Below are 19923 nucleotides of genomic sequence, written 5' to 3'. Positions count from 1 at the left end.
AATCAGTAAGGTTAATATCTGTGTAGGTATTGTCGGGGATTCTAAAGAAGATAAGAACAGAGATTGATTACTGATAGTCTACGGGGATTTGTGAGCTCTGGAAAATTAGATCAGATGGGATCCAGGGAAACTAGCTGACTGGATACAGAATTAGCTTGATGGTAGGAAGCAAAGGCCTGTGACTCGTGGTGTGCCTCAGGGGTTAGGATCCATTGTTGTTTGTAACTATATCAATGATATGGATGAGAATATACAGGCATGGTTAGTAAGTTTGCTGATGGCACTAAAATAGATGGTATCCTAAACTGTAAAGAAGGTTATCAAGAATTACAGGAAGATCTTGAGTAAGTTGGGTAACTGGGGTGACAAATACTAATGAGTGAACAGTAGAGCCCAGGGGAGTGTTGTTGAACAGAGGGGCTTGAATTGAATTGAATTTATTTAAATCTTACATCCATTCCACAACGAGGGAGTAAAAATCTTTGCGTTGTGACTCCGTTGCAATGTACAGACATGTGAATTTATAAAGGCTGATTTATACTTGTGCGTACGGGCTACACCATAGGCCTGATTTATACTTTTGTGTAGCCCTACGCCGTAGCGAGCATGCGTAGTTGTGTCTGAGTCGCTCTGCAATTCACCGCCAAAACGCTAGTTGGCAGTGGGGTTTCTATGCCACTGTGTTGAGTTTTTTCGTGTGAGACATGGACGAGGAAATGCATTTCAAGTACTTTCGGATGTTGGCAGGTAGGTTTGATGATTTGGTTCATCATCTCCAACCATTTATTTCGCATCAGTGTACAGACATGGCAGGGAAAAGCAACCATAAATACATATGAGGAAATACGATGCTACCAAGCAGACCAATCACAGTTGTTGCAGTCTGCGTCGCCACGACGCGTGAGTTACATTTTTGGGGAGGTGCACATCACCCTACGGCATAGGGTACGCAGTACCTTCGGCGTACATTTGATGTACAAGTATAAATCAGCCTTAAGTCTAATGGCTTGTAGAAAGAAGCTGTCCTGTAACCTGCTGGTCCTGGCTTTAATGCTGCAGTACCATTTGCCAGATGGAAGCAACTGAAATAGTTTATAGTTGGGGTGACTGGTGTCCCCAGTGTCCTTCCAGGCCTTCTTTCTTCACATGCTGCTATAAATGTCCTCAGTGGAGGGAAGTGCACATTCACAGATGTGCAGGGCTGTCCGCACCACTCTCCGCAGTGTCCGGCGATCAAGGTTGGTGCAGCTCCTGTACTGGGCAGTGACACAGCCAGTCAGAATGCTCTTAATGGTCTTAGGGCCATAGTTCCCTGAAAGCGGTGTCACAGGTTGACAAGGTGGTGAACAAGGCTTTTGCCACGCTAAGCGTCATCAATCACAGCAATAAGTACAGAAATTGGATGTTATATTTCAGTTGTACAAGACATTGGTGAGGCTGTACTTGAAGAAATATGTTTAGTTATGGTCACCTGCTATAATATAGATGCCATTAAGCTGGAAAGTGCACAGAAAAGATTTTTGGAGGATGTTGCCAGGATACAACACACTGAGTTACTGTACAGGGAACAGTTGGACAGAGTAGGACTTTATTCCTTGGAGCATAGAAGGTTCAGGACTAATCTAAAAGATCTGTAAAAAAAATAAGGGCATAAATAAGAGAATATACACAGCCTTTTACTCAGGGTTGGGGATTAAAGAACTAGAGCATATTGGCTTAAGATGAGTTGCAAAAGATTTAATCACAACCTGAGCGATAACATTTTCCACAAAGAGGTGGAGGCAAGTAAAATAACAACACTTTTCTGTGCTGTATACAAGGATGGTCTGGACTACAAGGGAATCACTAGTGTAAAGACAAGATGAAATTCTAATCAGTTACTTGAAATTTGAGTTCATTTTTCCCAACTCAAAAAGGTTAGGAAAGACTTGCACAAGTCTGTACACTTAAGTCTGTAAACTTAGATGCATGTTTAGTCTCAACTGAAGTGTAGTAATTTTTATGAAACTGAGCACATCTCAAGATAAAACAGAGACCCTACACTTGCACGAGTATTTTCAATATATGTAAAAAAAAAAATCAGATAGAGGCACTCCATAGCTTCTTAAAATTAGAATAATAAGACCATAAGATATTAGGCCAGTCAGTCCACCAAGTCTACTTTGCAGTCTCCAAGTAATAGTTAAGGAAATACTTGCCAAATTTATCATGCAGAACTCAAGTAACTATGTCGGACCAAAAAACATACCTGAGGCAATCTAGGCAACACACACAAAATGCTGGAGGAACTCAGCAGGCCAGATAGCATCTATGGAAAAGAGTAAACAGTCAACGTTTTGGGTTGAGACCCTTCATCAGGAAGATTCTGCTTGTTCAAACTTGGCCATTTTTCTTGACCAGTGGTTTCCAAAGTGGGTGATATTGTACCCCCACCACACCTCCCAAGGGCAGTGAGAGTTTATAAGGGAATGATAAAGACTAACGGGGTTGGTGAAGGGTATTCAGTAGCAAGGGGGCAGCTGATGGATTACAGGCTTAAGAAATTAATTACTTATTATAAGCATTTGATCCTCAGTGCCTCATAATTGATTATAAGGATCACTTAACCATCTCAACTCTTGCTAGCCCATCATTCCCTTAGACTTTGCTTGAAGTGCATTACAGTTGTGAAAAAGCAAAATGACATTTCTGCATTTGGCATATCATGAGAAAACTGCATTAAAGTTATTTCCATTCACAGCCTGAACATTATTGCCATTCACTACTAACAGTGTTAGCTGTTTAACATTCGCATTAACACTGACAAAATTCCTGTGAATTATGGCATGGGTTTCAATGGTGTAAAATTCAGAATGTATTCTTTTGAATGCGTTAACCACATTTCTCTAGCTCATGGCCCAACCAAGGTATCGCTGCTCCACTGTATGTACCTTAAGGCAGAGGGTCATGTTTTGCCTGAGCTCTGCTGACGTCATAATTTTACACTTTATTGTTCGCAGAGCGTGAGCTTGTACTTAACAGGCAAATGACCATGATCATTAATTCATAATGAAAATGGCAAAAGCAGAGCAAACAAAAAAGTGTAGATGATATAGTGTGGAGTATCTGAAACATAGATTTATACTAGCACTGAGCAACCAACAGCAGCCATGTGCCTGTTATATGAAAACATTTTTTTCAAAGTAGGCAATGAAACCATCCAGGCTCCTTGAATATTTGAACAGAATACACTCTGATAAAGCAAACAAGAACTTGGCTTATTTTCAGTCACTTCATGGAAAGTTTCAAAAAGAGAAAACACTACAAAACATATTTGCCAGCACTTCACAACAAAACTGTAATGGTTTGTGTGCTTCATACATTGCAAAGCTCACCGTTAAATCTGGAAAGCCCCATACAATTGGAGAAGAACTGATTCTGCTAGCAGGAAGTAAGGTTCTGAGTATGGTTTTGCATAAGTTACCAGACCAAAGGAAACCCCCTTTCTTTCCGTGCATCTCAGTAAATGGCTCGTTAGCCGTCACTGGCAGTCTCCCAACTCAGTGCTGAGAAACCCATCTTTCTCTGGCCTTGTATGTCTGGGGTATACATGCTCCAGTCCCATCAAATCAAGAGATTGGGATGTCTCGCCCACCAAAGCCCCAATTGGTGTGATTGCTTTGTGACTTGCTGTCCTGTTACAGCTCGAAATAACAGATTGCACATGGCATACAATGGAAAGAAGTATACTTTACTAAAGAGTTAGTAGAGAGAAGAAAGAAAAAGACAAAAAGGGCCCTTTATAATTAAACAGTCAAATGTACACAGGTTAGAGCTCAAATCTTCCAAAGGTTATATTCACTGATCCCCAGTAGACATCCGCAACTTGGCTCCATCGAATCATCATCCCCACTGGATCAAATCCTATAACAGGTTCTCTCCAGCATCTTCTCTCTTCATCTCCCACTGAACAAAGACCAAGACCAACCTTTGTGCCCCTCACAAAACCTCTCTCCCCAGCATTCTCTGGAACTTCCTCCCAGTTCCACTATCCTAATTGGATGGCACACATTCCTAAATATCCCTCATCTTCAATGGTAACCCAAACAGGCTGAAAGCAGAACAGACTGCTAAAGTGAAATATCTATAGCATAGCAGTAAACTTGTGAACCAGGATGTTACATAATTATAGCGATTGCATTCAACGACAACTCTGTTCAAAGACAAATAGTTAAAATATCTGAGAATGAGGAAGACACATTGTACTACATACTTAGGACAACAGAATCTGCTCTACAGTTGTATGAGTCAAGTTTGCTAAGCAACAAATCTTCGCTTCTTTGTTATGTTTGCCTCATAAAAGATGGAAGCATGGTTCAAGAGTTGTTATTTTCAAGGGGACTAGAAACAGGTATGGGGGGGTCAGTATTTTGGATTGTTGATTATTTTTTTCTCACCAACATTCTTACTGTGCATTAGATAGGGTACCATTAATGACAGGACACCACTGCGGGGTTATTACTTTCTTGAAAAAGCTGTACCTTATATTTACCACTCACTATATAATTCACAGACATCTTGTCGAAAAAGAATCAAAGTGATCAGCTGCACAATTCATTTAATATTGTTATGAGCGGCAAATAAAATCACACCCCATGCTCTTAATTCTTGGCTATTCTGAGAGTTTTGTATTGAGAATGAACAGTTTGGACACTTGCTGTTCCACACAGAAGTCAGATGCCTCCCAAAAGGAAACTGCCTCAGATGTTTTTATGTACTATTTGAAACCATGATAAAATTCATTGAAGACACAAATGTTTCATTCATCAATCAACTCAAGAATATTAAGCATAACATTGCTCATTTGCCAGAATTATAGGCCGTTTAATGAAGTCAGTCTTCAATTTCAAGGAAATGATGTGAATCTCAAAGTCAAACATCATCTCCACAATTTTGTCCAAGTAAACCCTACTTAAGTGCAATGATGGCCGTTGTAAGCTTTTCCAATTTCCAAGACTGAATTGAAAGAGAATACCCGATGATGATCTTCAAGTATACTGTGCCCAAATGGGTGAGCTGCTCACAGACAAGTCAGAGATATTTCAACATCATCTCTTATCCAAATTCCATATTGGGTAATAAATCCATTCCTGAACACTGATAATGGAGGAATTAACAGGAAGTATATAGGAAAAACTGACCTTGCTACAAAATTACTTTAAGCTGAAGGTGAAATTTAAAACAAAAAAATCATATCAAGACTTTGGTTGCAGAAAGAAATCTCGGAATGCTATCCTGCACTGTGGTAAAAGGTCAAGATGTTCTCTATTGCCTTTCCAACATCATATTTAGCAAGTGTGATTCCAGTGCAGTCAGCCAACTTCATTCAAAGCAATGAAACAGACTGCAAATTACTTAACATGGGAATCTGAGACTCCCTCCGAGTGATATCGAACCTGATGTTGAAAAGCTGATATCAGTGCACCAAGCCCATCCATCTCATTGAAAGATGAAAAAGCAATGAAGTAGTGAATAGATGGACTACTAATGTACACTCTAAAATTGTTGATGAAAATTGTTTTTACTTTAAATAAAGAAATATTTTTATTAGTAGCTTTAAATAGATATGAATGGGGGGGGGCGTCATGTGATGGCGTGGGATTGAGATGTGTAAATCCAGCTCTCCTGCAACAAATCAGTAAAGTACCGTTTAAACAAAACAAAGTTAGTAAATATTTTCTGAAAACTATTTATAAACTTTGTAAGACTACTTTACGATATGCCTCCTAAACCGCAACAAAAGAAGTCTGCTGTTGCGAAGCAGCCGCGAGATGGGAAGAAAAAAGGGCCTACTGCAACGATGGAGCCTCGGACTCAGGTTGGATCTCCTTCGGTAGAACAGGGAGCAATGGCGGTGGTAACGGCTTCTTCGAAGAAACCAGAAATGCGCATGCACAAAGAAGAGCGCATGCGTAAATCGACACAACGCAAACTACAAGAACCGACAGCCACTGCAATTGACTCAGAGTCAGAATTGGATTCTGCAGAGAACACAGATGAAGAAGAGGAAGAAGATTTTGGAAGCGATTGGAAGTAAAGGAGATGATAGAGACATGAGAGAGGCTATATTGCAATTAACAGCTGAATTAAGAAAAGTAAGAGAAGAGCTTAGAGATACGAAGATGTGCTATGATAAAGTTATGGCAAGACAGGACAAAATGGATAAGAAGCTTCAGAAGATGGAAAGAGCAATGGGGCATATGAATGATAGAGTGGAAAAAACAGAAAATGATCTGCTTGTCTCGAATTCGGAAAGAAACCGACTCTTGGAGAAAGTGGACATGTTGGAAAATTTTAGTAGATGTAATAATATTAAAAATGTTGGTCTTAAAGAAGGTATGGAGGGAGATAAACCAATAGAATTTTTTCAAAGATGGATCCCGGATGTTTTGCAAATGGAAGAGGAGGTTCGACCAATTGAAATTGAGCAGGCACATAGAGCTTTAAGACCAAAACCAAAAGATGACCAATATCCACGATCGATTTTAATAAAATTCTTAAGATTTCAAGACAAGGAAAGAATCCTACAGGCAGCTGCTCGAGCTGCCAAAGATAGAAAAGGGCCATTGATAATTAAAGGGAACAAAGTTTTTTTCTACCCTGATATAAGTTACGAACTTTTGAAGAGAAGGAAGAAATTTAATCCAGTGAAAAAAACCCTATGGGATCATGGTTATCAATTTACACTGCGTTATCCTGCAACCTTGAAGATTTTTTTGCTTGGTGGAGAAAAAAGATTTTTTGATGACACCAGAAAGCAGAGCAGTTTGTGCGAGATTCTCTGAATATTCACCAGATACAAGAACAAACCCAGGAGAGCGAGATAGATTGAGATGAAGATTGGGTTAAAGAATGGACTTGTTGGATTTTTGAAGCTGGATGAATGTATAAATATATTATTAATTATACGAGGGGGGGTAAGAAAGGTTAAAACTGAAGGAATATTAGTTGGGAATAGTAATACTAATTTTGTCTATATATATGTTTTTTTTGTTGCGGGGGAGCTGGAAGAAGCACTGATCGATTGCTATGCTAGTCATGTGTGCAAGCGTGGCTTTTGCCACGACCCGTAAAATGGAGGGGGGTAGTGTTGTGTATCCTTTCATTCACAACATTAGTGGGGGGGTATTTTGTTTTTTTCTTTTTTTGTATTTTTTCTATCTTTTTTTTTCTGCCTGGAAGGTTGGGAGGGAGACACATAGCAACATGGTGAAGTTTAAAGAGATTCCCCAAGGAACTATGAGAGTTGAGAAGATAAATAATGTTTTAGATTGGAGTAACTTTGTTAAGAATAATGACTAATTTATTGAATTTTTTGAGTTTTAATGTTAACGGGCTTAATGGACCAGTGAAAAGAAAAAGAATTTTAACACATATTAAAAAAATGAAAATAGATTTAGCTTTTTTACAGGAAACGCACCTAACGGAAACAGAACATCAGAAACTAAAGAGAGATTGGGTGGGTAGTGTTGTTGCGGCTTCATTTAATTCAAAAGCGAGGGGAGTAGCAATTTTGATCAATAAAACGTTACCAATTAGAATACAAAATGTACTAATTGATTCTGCGGGGAGATGTGATTATACTTTGTCAACTTTTTTCTGAACTATGGACTTTTATGAATATTTATGCACCAAACGAAAATGATGCAAAATTCATACAAGAAGCTTTTCTGAATTTGGCGGATGCGCATGAAAAAATATTAATTGGAGGAGACTTTAATTTTTGCTTAGACCCAGTCTTAGATAGGTCAACCAAGGCTGTTATAAAATCGAAGGTAGTAAATTTAACTTTATCATTGATGAAGGATTTAAATCTGATTGATATATGGAGAAGAATCAATCCTAAAGAAAGAGACTATTCGTTCTACTCCCATAGACATAAAACTTTCTCAAGGATAGATTTGTTTCTATTATCAATGCATATTCAACACAGAGTGAAAAATATGGAATATAAAGCAAGAATATTATCAGATCATTCCCCTTTATTAATGACAATAATAATGGCTGATAAGGAAGAAGTGGCTTATAGATGGAGATTTAATTCAACATTATTAAAACGTCAAGATTTTTGTGATTTTATGAAAAAACAGATTCAATTTTTTTTGGATACAAATTTTCATTCAGTGGATGATAAATTTATATTATGGGATGCGATGAAAGCATATCTTAGGGGCCAGATAATAAGTTATACGTCTAAAATTAAGAAAGAATATATGGCAGAACTAGATCAATTGGAAAAAGAGATTACAAAAATAGAAAAAGAATCTCAAAGATATATGTCAGAAGAAAAACGAAAACAACTTGTCAATAAGAAGTTATAATATAATACGCTTCAGACATATAGAACGGAAAAAGCAATTATAAGAACTAAACAAAGGTATTATGAGTTAGGTGAGAGAGCACATAAAATGCTTGCCTGGCAGTTGAAAACAGAACAAGCTTCCAAAACAATAAGTGCAATTAGAACAAGGGCAAATAAAATATCTTATAAACCTCTTGAAATAAATGAAACCTTTAAAAATTTCTATTCTGAATTATATCAATCAGAATCCCAAAATGATGTTAATGAGATAGAAAGGTTTTTATCACAAGTTTCTCTTCCAAAATTGAATTTGGAAGAACAGAAGGGATTAGATATGCCTTTTACATTAAAAGAAGTTGAAGAAGCTTTAGGATCACTCCAAAGTAATAAATCTCCAGGAGAAGATGGTTTTCCACCTGAATTTTATAAAAAATTTAAAGATTTATTATTTCCTCTTTTAATGAAACTAATACATCAAGCAGAAAAAATACATAAACTTCCAGAATCTTTTTCAACAGCGATTGTAATAGTATTGCCAAAAAAAGACAGAGATCCTATGAAACCAGCATCATACAGGCCTATTTCTTTATTGAATACGGATTATAAAATAATAGCAAAAATTTTATCAAATAGATTATCTAAATATTTACCAAAATTAATACATATGGATCAAACAGGATTTATTAAAAATAGACAATTGGCAGATAATGTAACCCGGCTACTCAGTATAATTCATTTGGCACAAAAAAGGGATGAGAAGAGTATAGTAGTAGCTTTGGATGCAGAAAAAGCATTTGATATATTAGAATGGAATTTTTTATTTAAAGGACTAGAAAAATATGGGTTTGGAACATCTTTTATAAATTGGATTAAAACTTTAAATTCTAACCCTAAAGCTAAAGTAGTGGCAAACTCTCAAATTTCAACACCATTCCAGTTAAAAAGGTCAACTAGACAAGGTTGTCCACTATCACCTGCTTTATTTGTATTGGCGATAGAGACATTAGCAGAACTAATTAGAATTGATCCAGATATTATGGGTTTTAGAGTTAATCAGGAGGAATATAAAATTAATCTTTTTGCCGATGATGCTTTGATCTATTTAACAAACCCACAACATTCGTTACATAAATTATCTTCTAGATTGGATGAATATGGGAAGGTATCAGGTTACAAAATAAATTGGGATAAAAGTGAAATTTTACCTCTTACTAAAGGAGACTATAGTCAATGTCGATTAGTAACCCAATTTAGATGGCCGGTAAATGGTATAAAGTACTTAGGTATAAGACTTGATAATGATGTAAAGAATTTATATAAATTTAATTATTTACCACCATTGAAAAAAATTCAAGAAGATCTTGACAAATGGATGATATTACCAATAACATTAGTAGGTAGAGTCAATGTTGTAAAAATGAATATATTTCCTAGATTACAGTATTTGTTTCAAACATTACCAATACAATTGCCACAGAAATTTTTTCAAGAGTTAAATAAATGTGTGAGAAAATTTCTTTGGAAAGGTAAAATGTCAAGAATATCATTGGAAAAATTGACATGTAAATTTGGGTTAGGAGGGTTACAACTTCCAAACTTTAAAAACTATTATAAAGCAAATCAACTTAGATTTATTGCATCTTTCTTCGATGATCGAAAACCAGCATGGATTAAAATAGAACTAGACAAGGTAGGAGAAAATAGACCTGAAGATTTTATATATAAATGGGAATCTAAATTGATACGGGAAAAGAAAGAATCTCCTATATTAACACATTTGATTGATCTATGGAATAAGATAAATGTTGATAATGAAACACAGAAATCTCTATTAGCAAGGAGACCTTTGTTCCAAAACAGACTTATTCCTTTTACAATGGACAATCAACTTTTATATAATTGGTACCAAAAAGGGATTAAATTTATAGGAGATTGTTTTGAACGAGGTATATTGATGTCATTTGAACAATTAAAGGATAAATATAAAATATCTAATAATACTTTCTTTTGTTACTTTCAATTAAGGGCTTACTTAAAAGGTAAGCTGGGTCAAACAATGTTTTTGCCAAAACCTAATGAAATTGAAATTTTAATACAAAAAGGGAAAATTAAAAAAATTATTTCTTGTATGTATAATTTGATTCGAGAACAGACAATTAAACAAGGAACCCATAAGTCAAAGCAAAAATGGGAAACAGATCTGAATATTAATATTGATGAAACAAATTGGTGAAGACTTTGTCTTGACCGTATGACAAATACAATAAATGTTCGACTTAGATTAGTACAATATAATTTTTTACACCAATTATATATTACACCGCAAAAAATAAATAGACTAAATTCAAATCTATCTGATAAATGTTTTCGGTGTAATCAAGAAATTGGTACTTTTTTACATTCTACTTGGTCTTGTTTTAAAATTCAACCCTTTTGGATAAATTTAAGAATCTTATTGGAACAAATTACTGGAACTCAACTTCCACATAACCCTGTATTATTTCTATTAGGTGATATTGAAGGGATAAAACCGAAACTTAAATTGAATAAATATCAGAAAGAATTTATAAAAATTGCATTGGCAGTAGCTAAGAAGACTATAGCAGTTACTTGGAAATCTGATTCGTATTTCAGTATGGATCGTTGGAATAATGAAATGGCTAGTTCTATTCCACTCGAAAAAATTACTTATAATTTAAGAGATAAATATGTAACATTTTTGAATATTTGGCGCCCTTATTTACAAAAGATAGGATGGCATATTTAAGTGCTCCGATAAAGACTTTGGTCACTTGGGGAAAGTAATGAATAATTATACCAAATTTATTTTGAACTCCATGGAGCATGTGGAAACCTTCCAATACCCAGGCGGTTCTTTTCTTTCTTTCTTTTTAGGTAGGACTATATATGGGGAGGGGGGGGGAGGGTTAAGGGGAGGAGGGGAGGGTAGATTCTATTTTTTCATGTATTCTTTTTGAAAATTCAATAAAAATTATATTACGAAAAATAGATATGAATAATTTCTGAAATTTTTTGTCACTTCTTTGAATTTGCAGTTCATACTTCCCTTCACTGTGCATCATAAATCAAAATTTTTTTATAGTTTTTATGTAACGGATGGGGGAGGGCAGTGGGAATGTAGTTTGGGAGCCAAGGGCTCAGTAACCCAAAAGTTTGGGAACCACTGCTCCAGAGAGACTCAATGAGGGAATGGAGAACAGACCTGTATCATACAGAAAGAAAATAAAACTCATAAGTGCATTTAATTGTTTAAGATGACATCTTATAAATGGATTCCTTTCTCCTTGTAAGAAGCCTCATGTTATAGAATGCTAACTCATCAGTGTAGGTTAATCTATCACTGTTACAACTAACATACAGTGGCATGCAAAAGTTTGGGCACCCCGATCAAAATTTCTGTTACTGTGAATAGCTAAGCGAGTAAAAGATGAACTGATCTCCAAACGCCAAAGTTAAAGATGAAACATTCTTTTCAACATTTTAAGCAGGATTAGTTTATGTATTAACACACACAAAAAATGCTGGTGAACGCAGCAGCTCAGGCAGCATCGATAGGAAGAGGTACAGTCGACGTTTCGAGCCCAAGGGTCCCAGCCCAAAACACCTACTATACCTCTTCCTATAGATGCTGCCTGGCCTGCTGCGTTCACCAGCATTTTTTGTGTGTGTTGCTTGAATTTCCAGCATCTGCAGATTTCCTTGTGTCTGAGTAGTTTATGTATTATTTTTGTTTTGTACAATTTTAGAGATCCGGCTGGTGGCATAGTAGCATCACGCCGAACTTCGGGACGAAAGGTCCTGAGTCTGAATCCAGCCGGCTCTCCTGCACACTTTCCATCCATGCTGGGTTACGAGCTGGTGATCTCTTTGGAAACTCACCCGGCAGAAGGCAATGGCAAACCACTGCTGTAACTTGCCTTGTACGCGGTTCCCCACTACGTTAGTGAGGCATGGAGGAAAATCGAACGCTAACCAGAGAAACTCCGGATGCGACGTACCTTTCCTTTTACAATTTGAGAGTGAGAAAAAGGAAAGGAGCACCATGCAAAGGTTTGGGCACCCCAACAGATTTGAGCTCTCAAATAACTTTTACCAAGGTCTCAGACCTTAATTAGTTTGTTAGGGCTATGGCTTGTTCACAGTCATCGTTAGGAAAACCCAAGTGATGCAAATTTCAAGGCTTTATAAATACCCTGACTCCTCAAACCTTGTCCCAACAATCAGCAGCCATGGGCTCCTCTAAGCAGCTACCTAGCACTCTGAAAATTAAAATAAATGATGCCCACAAAGCAGGAGAAGGCTATCAGAAGATAGCAAAGCGTTTTCAGGTAGCCGTTTCCTCAGTTCGTAATGTAATTAAGAAATGGCAGTTAATAGGAACAGTGGAAGTCAAGTTGAGGTCTGGAAGACCAAGAAAACTTTCCGAGAGAACTGCTCGTAAGATTGCTAGGAAAGGCAAATCAAAACCCCTGTTTGACTGCAAAAGACCTTCAGGAAGATTTAGCAGACTCTGGAGTGGTGGTGCACTGTTCTACTGTGTAGCGACACCTGCACAAATATGACTTTCATGGAAGAGTCATCAGAAGAAAACCTTTCCTGCATCTTCACCACAAAATTCAGCGTCAGAAGTTTGCAAAGAAACATCTGAACAAGCCTGATGCATTTTGGAAACAAGTCCTGTGGACTGATGAAGTTAAAATAGAACTTTTTGGCCGCAATGAGCAAAGGTATGTTTGGAGAAAAAAAGAGTGCAGAATTTCATGAAAAGAACACCTCTCCAACTGTTATGCACGAGGGTGGATTGATCATGCTTTGGGCTTGTGTTGCAGCCAGTGGCACGAGGAACATTTCACTGGTAGAGGGAAGAATGATTTCAATTAAATACCAGCAAATTCTGGAAGCAAACATCACACCGTCTGTAAAAAAGCTGAAGATGAAAAGAGGATGGCTTCTACAACAGGATAATGATCCTACACTCAAAATCCACAATGGACTACCTCAAGAGGCGCAAGCTGAAGGTTTGCCATGGCCCTCATGTGAAAAAGACTAAGGAGCTGGTGGTAGACCTGAGGAGAGCTAAGGTACCAGTGACCCCTGTTACCATCCAGGGAGTCTGTGTGGACATGGTGGAAGATTACAAGTACCTGGGGATACGAATTGACAATAAACTGGACTGGTCAAAGAACACTGAGGCTGTCTACAAGAAGGATCAGTGCCGTCTCTATTTCCTGAGGAGACTGAGGTCCTTTAACATCTGTCGGACAATGCTGAGGATGTTCTACGAGTCTGTGGTGGCCAGTGCGATCATGTTTGCTGTTGTCTGCTGGGGCAGCAGACACCAACAGAATCAACAAGCTCATTCGTAAGGCCAGTGATGTTGTGGGGATGAAACTGGACTCTCTGACGTTGGTGTCTGAAAAGAGGATGCTGTCCAAGTTGCATGCCATCTTGGACAATGTCTCCCATCCACTACATAATGGACTGGTTGGGCACAGGAGTACATTCAGCCAGAGACTCATTCCAGCGAGATGCAACACTGAGCGTCTTAGGAAGTCATTCCTGCCTGTGGCCAGCAAACTTTACAACTCCTCCCTTGGAGGATCAGACACCCTGAGCCAATAGGCTGGTCCTGGACTTATTTCCTGGCATAATTTACATATTACTGTTTAATTATTTATGGTTTTATTACTATTTAATTATTTATGGTGCAACTGTAACGAAAACCAATTTCCCTCGGGATCAATAAAGTATGACTATGACTAAAATCTGTGGATAAACCTCAAAAGAGCAGTGCATGCAAGACGGTCAAAGAATCTCAAAGAACTAGAAGCCTTTTGCAAGGAAGAATGGGCAAAAATCCCCCAAACAAGAACTGAAAGACTCTTAGCTGGCTACAGAAAGTGTTTACAAACTGTGATACTTGCCAAAGGGGGTGTTACTAAGTACTGACCATGCAGGGTGCCCAAACATTTGCTTCGGGCCCTTTTCCTTTTTTGTTATTTTGAAACTGTAAAAGATGGAAATAAAAAAGTAACCTTGCTTAAAATATTAAAGAAATATGTCATCTTTAACTTTATGCCTTTTGGAAATCAGGTAATCTTTTACTCGCTTAGCTATTCACAGTAACAGAAATTTTGACCAGGGGTGCCCAAACTTTTGTATGCCTCTGTATTGTTCATGTTTCTCATTGCTCCTGATTAAACATGTTAACAAGCTGACACTAATGTGTGGATGGACATCAAATGGTACACAGATGAATAACCATGATAAAGTATGACTCCTAGCTGGTGAAGTACACAGGAATGATGAAGATGATACCTGCTCTTGTAAAGATCTTTTGGAAGTTTTCTATACAAGTTGATAGCTGAAGAAAAATGGTGTTGAGATAAACTTACGACCTGAAAGAGTGGTCCAAGCAACTCACGGACATATTACCAACTCAACTGTAATTAGACTGCAGAGTATTATTTAAATACTTAGCTACTTAACATTATCTTTCGTTTAACAAACACACATCAAAGTTGCTGATGAATTGACAATTGCACAGTAACAGAAATTTTGACTGGGGTGCCCAAAATTTTGCATGCCACTGTATATCAAGAATATGAGGTGAAGAGTCCTTGAAAGTGAGCCTATATGTTGTGAGAACACTTCAATGATTGAGCAAGTGAAGTTGAGTGAAGTCATCCCCTTCAGTTCAAAAGCCTGATGTTTGAGGGGTAATAAATGTTCCTGAACCCCTGCCCCCAGCACCTGTTCCTCAGCCATGCATTCATCTGTATTTTCATAGATTTCCCTTTTCATATTTTCTATACTAAAGTAAAACAAAGTCAATTTGAAAGGCATAGCTGACTGAAGTTTAAAATGTATACAATGTGAATTGAGGAACAGGGTAAGTTGATGACATAAAATTATTGGTCGCAAGATTGTACCTTAAATGTAGATTTTGAAATTTATAATGTTACCTTTATAATGAATTGACCATTAGTGTGTTCTGTTTTCCTGTTGCTTTGTTTGTGCATCAGGGTAAAAAGACCCTGATGGGAGTTATATACAGACCCCCAAAACAGTAGTCAAGATGTAGTCTATAAATTACAATAGGGGATAAAAACTGCATGTCAAAAGGGCAATGGTATGATAGTCAGGGGGATTTCAATATGCAGGCAGATTGGTAAAATCAGGTTGGTGCTGGATCCAAAGAGGGGGAATTTCTAGAACGTCTACAAGATGGCCTTTTAGAGCAGTTCGTGATTGGGTGTTGTGCAATGAACCAGAATTGTTTAGGAGCTTAAGGTAAAGGAACCCTTAAGGACAAGTGATTATAATCTCATAGAATTCGCCCTGCAATTTGAGAAGCAAAAGTCAGATGTATCAGTACTACAGTGAAGTAAAGGGAGTTACACAGGCATGAGAAAGGAGCTGGCCAAAACTGATTGGAAAGGAACAGTAGCAAGGATGACGGCAGAACAGCAATAGCTGAAATTTCTGGGAGCAATTCAGAAGGTGCAGGATATACACATCTCAAAGATGAGAAAGTTTTCTAAAGGCAGGATGACACGACTGTGGCTGACAACTGACGTCAAAATCAACAAAATAGCCAAAGAGAGGACATATAATAGAGCAAAATTAGTGGGAAGGTAGAGGATTGGGAAGCTTTTAAAACTAACCAAGGCAACTAAAACAGTCCTAAAGAAGGAAAAGATGGAATATGAATGTAAGCTAGCCAATAATATTAAAGAGGATACTAACATTTTCTTCAACTATATAAAGTGTAACAGAGAAGTGAGAGTAGCTATCAGGCCACTGGAAAATGATGCTGGAGCGGTAGTAATGGGGGACAAGGAAATGGCAGATGAACTGAGTAAGTACTTTGCATCATTTTTCACTGTGGAAGACATGAGCAGTATGTCAGAAATTCGAGAGTGTCAGGGGGCAGAAGTATCTTAAGTTGTCATTACTAGGGCGAAGGTTCTTGGAAAACTGAAAGGTCTGAAGAAAGATAGTTCACCTGGACCAGATGGAATACACCCCAGGGTTCTGAAAGAGGTGGCTGAAGAGATTGTGGATGCATTAGTAATGTAATGACCTTTCAAGAATCAATTGATTCTGGCATGGTTCCAGAGGAATGGAAAATTACAAATGTCACTCCACACTTCAAGAAGGGAGAGAGGCAGAAGAAAGCATGGGCAGAACATTGACTGATTGGCAAAGAGTAGAAATAAAGGGAGCCTCTTCTGTTGTGTTCTACAGGGTTCTGCTTTGCGACTGCTTTTTTAAAAAATGTTGTATGTCAATGATTTGGATGACGGAATTGATGTCTTTGTGGTCAAATTTGCAGATAATATGAAGATAGGTGGAGGGGCAGGTAGTTTTGAGGAAGTAGAGAGGCTACAGAATGTCTCAGAAAGATTAGGAGAATGGGCAAAGAAGTGGCGGATGGAATATAGTGTTGGGAAGCGTATGGTCATGCACCATGCACTTTGGTAGAAGAAATAAAAGAGTAGACTATTTCCTAAAAGGAGAGAAATTCAAATATCTGAGGTGCATAGGGACTTGGGAGTTCTCATGTAGGATTCCCTAAAGGTTAATTTGCAGGTTGGGGAAAGCAAATGCGATATTGGCAGACATTTCAAGAGGACTAGAATATAAAAGCAAGGATGTAATGTTCAGCCTCACTGGGAGCATTCTGAGCAGTTTTGGACCCCCTATCTAAGAAAGAATGTGTTAACATTGGAGAGGGTTCAAAGGAGATTTGAGAAAATGATTCAGGACTGAAAGGCTTGTTATATGAAAATTGCTTGATGACTGTGGGCCTCTACTCACTGTAATTCAGTAGAATGACAGGTGACCTTATTGAAACCTATCAAATGGTGAAAGGCCTGTACAGAGTGGATGTGGAAAAGATATTTCCTATAATGGGGAGTCAGAGACCCAAGAGGACAGCCTCAAAACAAAAAGGGTTTCTTTCAGAATGATGAGGATTTTTTTGTTAGCCAGAGAGAAGAATCTGTGGAATTTGTTGCCACAGGCAGCTGCAAAGGCCAAGTCATAAACACAAAATACTCTGCAGATGCTGGGGTCAAAGCAACACGCTGAAGGAACTCAGTAAGTCAGGCAGCATCCGTGGAAATGAACAGTCAACATTTCCGCCGAGACCCTTTGTCAGGGCTGTAGAGGGAAGGGGCAGGGGCCCTATAAAGAAAGTGGGGGGAAGGTGGGAAGGAGAAGGCTGGTAGATGCCAGGTGAAAAACCAGTAAGGGGAAACATAAAGGGGTGGGGGAGGGGAAGCAGGCAGGTGATAGGCAGGAATGGTGAAGGAGGAATGGGGAAAGCACAATAGGTAGTAGAAGGAAGGGGAACCATGAGGGAGGTGATAGGCAGCTGGAGGAGGGGGCAGAGGGAAACAGGGATGGGGGAAGGGAGGGGGAGGTAATTACCGGAAGTTGGAGAATTCAATGTTCATGCCAAGGGGCTGGAGACTACCCAGACGGTATATGAGGTGTTGCTCCTCCAACCTGAGTTTGGCCTCATCATGGCAGTAGAGGAGGCCATGTATGGACATATCTGAATGGGAATGTGAAGCAGAGTTGAAGTGGGTGACAACCGGGAGATCCTGTCTGTTGTGACAGACGGAGTGGAGGTGCTCGACGAAGCGGTCCCCCAATTTGCGTCGGGTCTCACTGATGGATCGGGACAAGCAGAGCGGTGTGGGAGCTGAATTCTGAAGGAAGGCAGTTTTTTTAAAAAACTTCAAGTGCAAGAAGGACGAGATTGCGCAGGCACGTGACGTAGACAGGACAGCGCAGAGTTTAAAAAGGAGACCACCCTATACAGCGGGCAGCGGTTGGAGCAGGCAGCAGAGTGAGTGGCAGCAGAGTGTAGGGCTTTGGCTTCAACGGTAACGGGAAGGGGCGAGAGCGAAGCACCAACTCTTTTTTATCCCCCTTGGCAAATCGGCAGGAACAGCAGGGTTCACACAGCTAACGGTACGAGCTAACAGTTTAAAAAATTCGTCTGTTTGTCGAGGTAAGTGGGTGAGTAGACTTATTTTTCCTGTTTCATTCCCGTAGAGTTAGATAGCATGCCTGCAGAGTTAGTGCTTTGTTCAGGGTGTCAGATGTGGGAATCCTGGGAGACCTCCAGCCTCCCTGATGGCCACATCTGCGCCGGGTGCACCAAGATGCAGCTCCTCAGAGACCGTGTTAGGGATCTGGAGCTGCAGCTTGATGACCTACTGCTTATCAGGGAAAGTGAAGAGGTGATAGACAGGGGCTACAGGGAGGTAGTCATCCCTAGGCTACAGGGGTCAGCAAAATGGGTGACTGTCAGGAGAGGGAAGGAAAATGCCTGAATAGTGGAGAGCACCCCTGTGGCTATCCCCCTCAACAACAAATATCTTGTTCTGGATGCTGCACGGAGACCGGGTCTCTGGCACTGAGCCTGGCGCTGTTGTGCAGCAGGGAAGGAGGGAGAAGAGGAATGCGGTAGTCATAGGGGATTCCATAGTCAGGGGAACAGACAGGAGATTCTGTGAGCCTGATAGAGATACCCGCATGGTGTGTTGCCTCCCAGATGCCAGGTTACGGGATGTCTCGGATCGGTCCAGAATATTCTGAAGGGAGACAGCGAGCAGCTAGTTGTCTTGGTACATGTTGGTACCAATGACATAGATAGGAGAAGGGAGGAGGTCCTGAAGAGAGATTTCGGGGAGTTAGGAAGGAAGCTGAGAAGCAGGACCTCCAGGGTAGTAATCTCAGGATTGCTACCTCTGCCACGTGCCAGTGAGGGCAAGAATAGTAGGATCAGGCAGATGAACGCGTGGCTAAGAGACTGGTGCAAGGGGCAGGGTTTCAGATTCTTGGATCATTGGGATCTCTTCTGGGGGAAGTCTGACCTGTTCAAAATGGACAGGTTACACCTGAACCCGAAGGGAGCCAATATCCTGCCGGGAAGGTTTAATAGAGCTGTTAGGGAGGTTTAAACTAATTTGGCAGGGGGATGGGAACCGGAATGATAGAGCGGAGGAAGGGGAAAACAGAAATAAATCTAAGATAGTGAGCAGTAAAGATGTCAGGAAAGACAGGCAGGTGATGGGGCGAATTTGTAGCCATTGGGATGAGTTGCAGTGCAATAAAGTTGCAGTGCAACCAAAGCGAAAAGTACCAAATACCGGTCTTAAGGTGTTATACTTAAACGCACGCAGCATAAGGAATAAGGTGGATGATCTTGTCGTACAGCTACAGATGGGCAGGTATGCTATTGTGGCCATCACTGAGACGTGGCTAAAGGATACATGTCTCTGGGAGCTGAACGTCCAAGGATACACGGTGTATCAGAAGGATAGGAAGGTAGGCAGAGGGAGTGGTGTGTCTTTATTGGTAAGAAATGATATCAAATCATTAGAAAGAGGTGATATAGGATCGGAAGGTGCAGAATCTGTACGGGTTGAGCTAAGAAATCGCAGGGGTGAAAGGACCCTGATGGCAGTTATATACAGGCCTCCAAACAGCTGCAGTGATGTGGACTACAAATTGCAAAAGGAAATAGAAAAGGCTTGTTA

The 19923-nt window shown here is 39.4% G+C and overlaps 1 protein-coding gene across 1 annotated transcript in view; it reads right to left on the bottom strand.

Annotated features, from left to right (window-relative positions):
- Positions 1-19923, bottom strand: part of tdrd12 (tudor domain containing 12) — a 197954-nt gene that overhangs the window by 174742 nt on the left and 3289 nt on the right. The window contains exon 2 of the mRNA XM_072279710.1: positions 2249-2308. The gene's annotated coding sequence lies outside the window, so the exon portion shown is untranslated. The remainder of the gene's footprint in view (positions 1-2248; positions 2309-19923) is intronic.

Source organism: Mobula birostris, chromosome 15, assembly GCF_030028105.1.
Source record: "Mobula birostris isolate sMobBir1 chromosome 15, sMobBir1.hap1, whole genome shotgun sequence".
Lineage (NCBI taxonomy): Eukaryota > Metazoa > Chordata > Chondrichthyes > Myliobatiformes > Myliobatidae > Mobula > Mobula birostris.
Note: the sequence above shows the minus strand (reverse complement) of the source record. Positions and strands in the feature narration are given on the sequence as shown.